Source organism: Triturus cristatus, chromosome 8, assembly GCF_964204655.1.
Source record: "Triturus cristatus chromosome 8, aTriCri1.1, whole genome shotgun sequence".
Taxonomy (NCBI): domain Eukaryota; kingdom Metazoa; phylum Chordata; class Amphibia; order Caudata; family Salamandridae; genus Triturus; species Triturus cristatus.
Window position 1 is genome coordinate 1,621,407,284 of NC_140591.1, and position 10,229 is coordinate 1,621,417,512.

Below are 10,229 nucleotides of genomic sequence, written 5' to 3' on the forward strand. Positions count from 1 at the left end.
CACCCTCTTGAAAATGCTTTAAGGAACAGTTTGCCATATGGTGTTCAAGAGAATCCTGAGTTTTTCACTTTCATAATCATTTCTCAGTTCAGAAAACGCTCTACTCAACTACTTTAGACGAGGATACTGATCCTATTCATAAACACCTCATTGATATATTGCTTATCTTGTTCATAAATGTTTTAATCATGCCTTCTTTAAGAATGCATTACTTGAATTCAACTCTAGAATGATTTTTTATCTCTATTTTGCTCTTTGTCACTCTTTCTTCCCTTTTTCATTCAAAACATTACTTTGAAAATCTTCACAACACCACGTTTTTTTGTTTTTCAATTTAAGATGACCCATTCTAATGTTCACAGAACAATACTTTTCTTTTTAAAACGCATTAAACATTTGCGTGATGAAAATTATTTTTACATGTAAGGACCAATAATAAGGTGCTGCTGACATTTGAACTCAGGATTTCCTGTTTACGAGACAGGCGCTTTAACCACTTAGCAACAGCACCTATTTTAGTGATACAGAAGGGATCATTAATTTAGTATTGGTGATCAAATTCTGTGCCTGTGTTAAAGTGTCTTAATATGTATTCTAATGTTAAACAAGCAAGGATTCCTAATCTGTAAACAAGAATAGCTATGTTGTATTACAAAAGAACACATTTTAAACTCAATCCCATATTTTGAATAGTTCATAAATAAGTGTTTTACATATATTCATCAATATTGCTCAAATCTGGGGTTATATTTCATCTGCCTCTTGCTCATTGAAATAGCTTTTTGATTTTGCAATCACAGTATTGTTACTATAATATTGAAAACACTTTCAGTTTTTATTAGGTTTAAGATGATCTGTTCAACTGAAAGATAAATCAGACTTTTCTAATTGAATTGAATCGCAGGATGACTTAATGAAAATAGTTTTTTATATAAGAATGAGGAAAGCAAGGCACTGCTTAGATTTGAACTCAGGATCTCCTGTTTACTAGACAGGCGCTTTAACCAGCTAAGTCACAGCACCCTCTTGAAAATGCTTTAAGGAACAGTTTGCCATATGGTGTTCAAGAGAATCCTGAGTTTTTCACTTTCATATTCATTTCTCAGTTCAGAAAACGCTCTACTCAACTACTTTAGACGAGGATACTGATCCTATTCATAAACACCTCATTGATATATTGCTTATCTTGTTCATAAATGTTTTAATCATGCCTTCTTTAAGAATGCATTACTTGAATTCAACTCTAGAATGATTTTTTATCTCTATTTTGCTCTTTGTCACTCTTTTTTCCCTTTTTCATTCAAAACATTACTTTGAAAATCTTCACAAAACCACGTTTTTTTGTTTTTCAATTTAAGATGACCCATTCTAATGTTCACAGAACAATACTTTTCTTTTTAAAATGTATTTAACATTTGCGTGATGAAAATTATTTTTACATGTAAGGACCAATAATAAGGTGCTGCTGAGATTTGAATTCAGGATTTTCTGTTTACGAGACAGGCGCTTTAACCACTTAGCCACTGCACCTATTTTAGTGATACAGAAGGGATCATTAATTTAGTATTGGTGATCAAATTCTGTGCCTGTGTTAAAGTGTCTTAATATATATTCTAATGTTAAACAAGCAAGGATTCCTAATCTGTAAACAAGAATAGCTATGTTGTATTACAAAAGAACACATTTTAAACTCAATCCCAGATTTTGAATAGTTCATAAATAAGTGTTTTACAAATATTCATCAATATTGCTCAAATCTATGGTTATATTTCATCTGCCTCTTGCTCATTGAAATACCTTTTTGATTTTGCAATCCCAGTATTGTTACTATAATATTGAAAACACTTTCAGTTTTTATTAGGTTTAAGATGATCTGTTCAACCGAAAGATAAATCAGACTTTTCTAATTTAATTGAATCGCAGGACGAATTAATGAAAATAGTTTTTTATTTAAGAATGAGGAAAGCAAGGCACTGCTGAGATTTGAACTCAGGATCTCCTGTTTACTAGACTAGCACTTTAACCAGCTAAGCCACAGCACCCTCTTGAAAATGCTGTAAGGAACAGTTTGCCATATGGTGTTCAAGAGAATCCTGAGTTTTTCACTTTCATAATCATTTCTCAGTTCAGAAAACGCTCTACTCAACTATTTTAGACAAGGATACTGATCCTATTGATAAACACCTCATTGATATATTGCTTATCCTGTTCATAAATGTTTTAATTATGCCTTCTTTAAGAATGCATTACTTGATTTCAACTCTAGAATGATTTTTTATCTCTATTTTGCTCTTTGTCACTCTTTTTTCCCTTTTTCATTCAAAGCATTACTTTGAAAATCTTCACAATACCACGTTTGTTAGTTTTACAATTTAAGATGACCCATTCTAATGTTCACAGAACAACACTTTTCTTTTTAAAATGTATTAAACATTTGCGTGATGAAAATTATTTTTACATGTAAGGACCAATAATAAGGTGCTGCTGAGATTTAAACTCAGGATTTCCTGTTTACGAGACAGGCGCATTAACCACTTAGCCACAGCACCTATTTTAGTGATACAGAAGGGATCATTAATTTAGTATTGGTAATCAAATTCTGTGCCTGTGTTAAAGTGTCTTAATATGTATTCTAATGTTAAACAAGCAAGGATTCCTAATCTGTAAACAAGAATAGCTATGTTGTATTACAAAAGAACACATTTTAACCTCAATCCCATATTTTGAATAGTTCATAAATAAGTGTTTTACATATATTCATCAATATTGCTCAAATCTAGGGTTATATTTCATCTGCCTCTTGCTCATTGAAATACCTTTTTGATTTTTGCAATCACAGTATTGTTACTATAATATTGAAAACACTTTCAGTTAGTATTAGGTTTAAGATGATCTGTTCAACCGAAAGATAAATCAGACTTTTCTAATTTAATTGAATCGCAGGACGACTTAATGAAAATAATTTTTTATTTAAGAATGATGAAAGCAAGGCACTGCTGAGATTTGAATTTAGGATCTCCTGTTTACTAGACAGGCGCTTTAACCAGCTAAGCCACAGCACCCTCTTGAAAATGCTTTAAGGAACAGTTTGCCATATGGTGTTCAAGAGAATCCTGAGTTTTTCACTTTCATAATCATTTCTCAGTTCAGAAAACGCTCTACTCAACTATTTTAGACAAGGATACTGATCCTATTGATAAACACCTCATTGATATATTGCTTATCCTGTTCATAAATGTTTTAATTATGCCTTCTTTAAGAATGCATTACTTGAATTCAACTCTAGAATGATTTTTTATCTCTATTTTGCTCTTTGTCACTCTTTTTTCCCTTTTTCATTCAAAACATTACTTTGAAAATCTTCACAAAACCACGTTTTTTTGTTTTTCAATTTAAGATGACCCATTCTAATGTTCACAGAACAATACTTTTCTTTTTAAAATGTATTTAACATTTGCGTGATGAAAATTATTTTTACATGTAAGGACCAATAATAAGGTGCTGCTGAGATTTGAATTCAGGATTTTCTGTTTACGAGACAGGCGCTTTAACCACTTAGCCACTGCACCTATTTTAGTGATACAGAAGGGATCATTAATTTAGTATTGGTGATCAAATTCTGTGCCTGTGTTAAAGTGTCTTAATATATATTCTAATGTTAAACAAGCAAGGATTCCTAATCTGTAAACAAGAATAGCTATGTTGTATTACAAAAGAACACATTTTAAACTCAATCCCAGATTTTGAATAGTTCATAAATAAGTGTTTTACATATATTCATCAATATTGCTCAAATCTATGGTTATATTTCATCTGCCTCTTGCTCATTGAAATACCTTTTTGATTTTGCAATCCCAGTATTGTTACTATAATATTGAAAACACTTTCAGTTTTTATTAGGTTTAAGATGATCTGTTCAACCGAAAGATAAATCAGACTTTTCTAATTTAATTGAATCGCAGGACGAATTAATGAAAATAGTTTTTTATTTAAGAATGAGGAAAGCAAGGCACTGCTGAGATTTGAACTCAGGATCTCCTGTTTACTAGACTAGCACTTTAACCAGCTAAGCCACAGCACCCTCTTGAAAATGCTTTAAGGAACAGTTTGCCATATGGTGTTCAAGAGAATCCTGAGTTTTTCACTTTCATAATCATTTCTCAGTTCAGAAAACGCTCTACTCAACTATTTTAGACAAGGATACTGATCCTATTGATAAACACCTCATTGATATATTGCTTATCCTGTTCATAAATGTTTTAATTATGCCTTCTTTAAGAATGCATTACTTGATTTCAACTCTAGAATGATTTTTTATCTCTATTTTGCTCTTTGTCACTCTTTTTTCCCTTTTTCATTCAAAGCATTACTTTGAAAATCTTCACAATACCACGTTTGTTAGTTTTACAATTTAAGATGACCCATTCTAATGTTCACAGAACAACACTTTTCTTTTTAAAATGTATTAAACATTTGCGTGATGAAAATTATTTTTACATGTAAGGACCAATAATAAGGTGCTGCTGAGATTTAAACTCAGGATTTCCTGTTTACGAGACAGGCGCATTAACCACTTAGCCACAGCACCTATTTTAGTGATACAGAAGGGATCATTAATTTAGTATTGGTAATCAAATTCTGTGCCTGTGTTAAAGTGTCTTAATATGTATTCTAATGTTAAACAAGCAAGGATTCCTAATCTGTAAACAAGAATAGCTATGTTGTATTACAAAAGAACACATTTTAACCTCAATCCCATATTTTGAATAGTTCATAAATAAGTGTTTTACATATATTCATCAATATTGCTCAAATCTAGGGTTATATTTCATCTGCCTCTTGCTCATTGAAATACCTTTTTGATTTTTGCAATCACAGTATTGTTACTATAATATTGAAAACACTTTCAGTTAGTATTAGGTTTAAGATGATCTGTTCAACCGAAAGATAAATCAGACTTTTCTAATTTAATTGAATCGCAGGACAACTTAATGAAAATAATTTTTTATTTAAGAATGATGAAAGCAAGGCACTGCTGAGATTTGAATTTAGGATCTCCTGTTTACTAGACAGGCGCTTTAACCAGCTAAGCCACAGCACCCTCTTGAAAATGCTTTAAGGAACAGTTTGCCATATGGTGTTCAAGAGAATCCTGAGTTTTTCACTTTCATAATCATTTCTCAGTTCAGAAAACGCTCTACTCAACTATTTTAGACAAGGATACTGATCCTATTGATAAACACCTCATTGATATATTGCTTATCCTGTTCATAAATGTTTTAATTATGCCTTCTTTAAGAATGCATTACTTGATTTCAACTCTAGAATGATTTTTTATCTCTATTTTGCTCTTTGTCACTCTTTTTTCCCTTTTTCATTCAAAGCATTACTTTGAAAATCTTCACAATACCACGTTTGTTAGTTTTACAATTTAAGATGACCCATTCTAATGTTCACAGAACAACACTTTTCTTTTTAAAATGTATTAAACATTTGCGTGATGAAAATTATTTTTACATGTAAGGACCAATAATAAGGTGCTGCTGAGATTTAAACTCAGGATTTCCTGTTTACGAGACAGGCGCTTTAATCACTTAGCCACAGCACCTATTTTAGTGATACAGAAGGGATCATTAATTTAGTATTGGTAATCAAATTCTGTGCCTGTGTTAAAGTGTCTTAATATGTATTCTAATGTTAAACAAGCAAGGATTCCTAATCTGTAAACAAGAATAGCTATGTTGTATTACAAAAGAACACATTTTAAACTCAATCCCATATTTTGAATAGTTCATAAATAAGTGTTTTACATATATTCATCAATATTGCTCAAATCTAGGGTTATATTTCATCTGCCTCTTGCTCATTGAAATACCTTTTTGATTTTTGCAATCACAGTATTGTTACTATAATATTGAAAACACTTTCAGTTATTATTAGGTTTAAGATGATCTGTTCAACCGAAAGATAAATCAGACTTTTCTAATTTAATTGAATCGCAGGACGACTTAATGAAAATAATTTTTTATTTAAGAATGAAGAAAGCAAGGCACTGCTGAGATTTGAACTCAGGATCTCCTGTTTACTAGACAGGCGCTTTAACCAGCTAAGCCACAGCACCCTCTTGAAAATGCTTTAAGGAACAGTTTGCCATATGGTGTTCAAGAGAAACCTGAGTTGTTCACTTTCATAATCATTTCTCAGTTCAGAAAACGCACTACTCAAATAGTTTAGACGAGGATACTGATCCTATTCATAAACACCTCATTGATATATTGCTTATCCTGTTCATAAATGTTTTAATTATGCCTTCTTTAAGAATGCATTACTTGATTTCAACTCTAGAATGATTTTTCATCTCTATTTTGCTCTTTGTCACTCTTTTTTCCCTTTTTCATTCAAAGCATTACTTTGAAAATCTTCACAATACCACGTTTTTTTGTTTTTCAATTTAAGATGACCCATTCTAATGTTCACAGAACAACACTTTTCTTTTTAAAATGTATTAAACATTTGCGTGCTGAGAATTATTTTTACATGTAAGGACCAATAATAAGGTGCTGCTGAGATTTGAACTCAGGATTTCCTGTTTACGAGACAGGCACTTTAACCACTTTGCCACAGCACCTAGTTTAGTGATACAAAAGGGATCATTAATATAGTATTGGTGATCAAATTCTGTGCCTGTGTTAAAGTGTCTTAATATGTATTCTAATGTATAAACAAGCAAGGATTGCTAATCTGTAAACAAGAATAGCTATGTTGTATTACAAAAGAACACATTTTAAACTCAATCCCATATTTTGAATAGCTCATAAATAAGTGTTTTACATATATTCATCAATATTGCTCAAATCTAGGGTTATATTTCATCTGCCTCTTGCTCATTGAAATACCTTTTTGATTTTTGCAATTACAGTATTGTTACTATAATATTGAAAACACTTTCAGTTTTTATTAGGTTTAAGATGATCTGTTCAACCGAAAGATAAATCAGACTTTTCTAATTGAATTGAATCGCAGGCCGACTTAATGAAAATAGTTTTTTATATAAGAATGAGGAAAGCAAGGCACTGCTGAGATTTGAACTCAGGATCTCCTGTTTACTAGACAGGCGCTTTAACTAGCTAAGCCACAGCACCCTCTTGAAAATGCTTTAAGGAACAGTTTGCCATATGGTGTTCAAGAGAATCCTGAGTTTTTCACTTTCATAATCATTTCTCAGTTCAGAAAACGCTCTACTCAACTACTTTAGACGAGGATACTGATCCTATTCATAAACACCTCATTGATATATTGCTTATCTTGTTCATAAATGTTTTAATCATGCCTTCTTTAAGAATGCATTACTTGAATTCAACTCTAGAATGATTTTTTATCTCTATTTTGCTCTTTGTCACTCTTTTTTCCCTTTTTCATTCAAAACATTACTTTGAAAATCTTCACAACACCACGTTTTTTTGTTTTTCAATTTAAGATGACCCATTCTAATGTTCACAGAACAATACTTTTCTTTTTAAAACGCATTAAACATTTGCGTGATGAAAATTATTTTTACATGTAAGGACCAATAATAAGGTGCTGCTGACATTTGAACTCAGGATTTCCTGTTTACGAGACAGGCGCTTTAACCACTTAGCAACAGCACCTATTTTAGTGATACAGAAGGGATCATTAATTTAGTATTGGTGATCAAATTCTGTGCCTGTGTTAAAGTGTCTTAATATGTATTCTAATGTTAAACAAGCAAGGATTCCTAATCTGTAAACAAGAATAGCTATGTTGTATTACAAAAGAACACATTTTAAACTCAATCCCATATTTTGAATAGTTCATAAATAAGTGTTTTACATATATTCATCAATATTGCTCAAATCTGGGGTTATATTTCATCTGCCTCTTGCTCATTGAAATAGCTTTTTGATTTTGCAATCACAGTATTGTTACTATAATATTGAAAACACTTTCAGTTTTTATTAGGTTTAAGATGATCTGTTCAACTGAAAGATAAATCAGACTTTTCTAATTGAATTGAATCGCAGGATGACTTAATGAAAATAGTTTTTTATATAAGAATGAGGAAAGCAAGGCACTGCTTAGATTTGAACTCAGGATCTCCTGTTTACTAGACAGGCGCTTTAACCAGCTAAGTCACAGCACCCTCTTGAAAATGCTTTAAGGAACAGTTTGCCATATGGTGTTCAAGAGAATCCTGAGTTTTTCACTTTCATATTCATTTCTCAGTTCAGAAAACGCTCTACTCAACTACTTTAGACGAGGATACTGATCCTATTCATAAACACCTCATTGATATATTGCTTATCTTGTTCATAAATGTTTTAATCATGCCTTCTTTAAGAATGCATTACTTGAATTCAACTCTAGAATGATTTTTTATCTCTATTTTGCTCTTTGTCACTCTTTTTTCCCTTTTTCATTCAAAACATTACTTTGAAAATCTTCACAAAACCACGTTTTTTTGTTTTTCAATTTAAGATGACCCATTCTAATGTTCACAGAACAATACTTTTCTTTTTAAAATGTATTTAACATTTGCGTGATGAAAATTATTTTTACATGTAAGGACCAATAATAAGGTGCTGCTGAGATTTGAATTCAGGATTTTCTGTCTACGAGACAGGCGCTTTAACCACTTAGCCACTGCACCTATTTTAGTGATACAGAAGGGATCATTAATTTAGTATTGGTGATCAAATTCTGTGCCTGTGTTAAAGTGTCTTAATATATATTCTAATGTTAAACAAGCAAGGATTCCTAATCTGTAAACAAGAATAGCTATGTTGTATTACAAAAGAACACATTTTAAACTCAATCCCAGATTTTGAATAGTTCATAAATAAGTGTTTTACATATATTCATCAATATTGCTCAAATCTATGGTTATATTTCATCTGCCTCTTGCTCATTGAAATACCTTTTTGATTTTGCAATCCCAGTATTGTTACTATAATATTGAAAACACTTTCAGTTTTTATTAGGTTTAAGATGATCTGTTCAACCGAAAGATAAATCAGACTTTTCTAATTTAATTGAATCGCAGGACGAATTAATGAAAATAGTTTTTTATTTAAGAATGAGGAAAGCAAGGCACTGCTGAGATTTGAACTCAGGATCTCCTGTTTACTAGACTAGCACTTTAACCAGCTAAGCCACAGCACCCTCTTGAAAATGCTTTAAGGAACAGTTTGCCATATGGTGTTCAAGAGAATCCTGAGTTTTTCACTTTCATAATCATTTCTCAGTTCAGAAAACGCTCTACTCAACTATTTTAGACAAGGATACTGATCCTATTGATAAACACCTCATTGATATGTGGAAATGTGGATTTTCCTGATCAGTTATGTCCCCTATCTTGGACCCCAACGGTTCTATATGCATGTTACAAGTACATGTATGTTCCCTCCAGTTCCAGTTTCTAAGACGCAAACATATGTGTGTCTACCGTCGACATGTTCTCTGTCAGATCCGCCATCACAGGGCTGGATATTCGATTCATAAGTATGAAAGGCCACCGACTTTATATGGCTAAGTTACTCCATTTTTACAGTTCAGGCAAGTAGGCCCGATTCTGTCCTCAAAGCCTTTCCCTGCTCTCTGTCTTTGACAGCTTCAGCTTGAGCTCGCATCTGTATCCATGAACTCTGTCCTACTCCCTGTGCAGCTAACGGTGACTGCCTCGGCCAGTTTTCGCCTGTCTGCCAAGAAGTTGTATTTCACCTTCGAATTATCTATTTTACTCTCCAGCCGATGCATTCCTGTCCAGTGATTTAGGTAAACATTTCCTTTAGCTCACAAGCAAAGGACTCAGCCTTTCCGTCCTCCTGCAAGTGATTCATAGCCCTGTTGCCATGGAAAGTTTTCTATCCCTCGCATCTCATATAGACACTTAGACGCTTGTACACGCACACAGTCAGTATAGAATAGATTCTGTCCGAGAGTTCTTCCTTGTGGATAACATAGTTCTTTAAACATAGGATGTTAGATATGATTTGGGATTAGGTTGACTTGACCCCAGACTTCTCGTCTCCACATGTAGAGCTAAATGTCAAGTCCCCTTCACCCCCTAGTTGCACGTCAATTACACGTCATGCTGCCACGCGCGCATCTATGCCAAGTATTATCTTATAGATCCACCTATGTCTGATAATTCTAACCAATCATGTTTCTTTTATTCCTTATTACGCCTAGTTTCGATTATGTCACTGTTT

General features: G+C 32.5%; 1 non-coding gene across 1 annotated transcript; it reads right to left on the reverse strand.

The window, feature by feature from the left end:
- Positions 1-6,047: 6,047 nt before the first annotated feature.
- Positions 6,048-6,121, reverse strand: TRNAT-AGU (transfer RNA threonine (anticodon AGU)). The gene has a single exon. It is a non-coding gene; the product is annotated as a tRNA-Thr (tRNA).
- Positions 6,122-10,229: the final 4,108 nt, after the last annotated feature.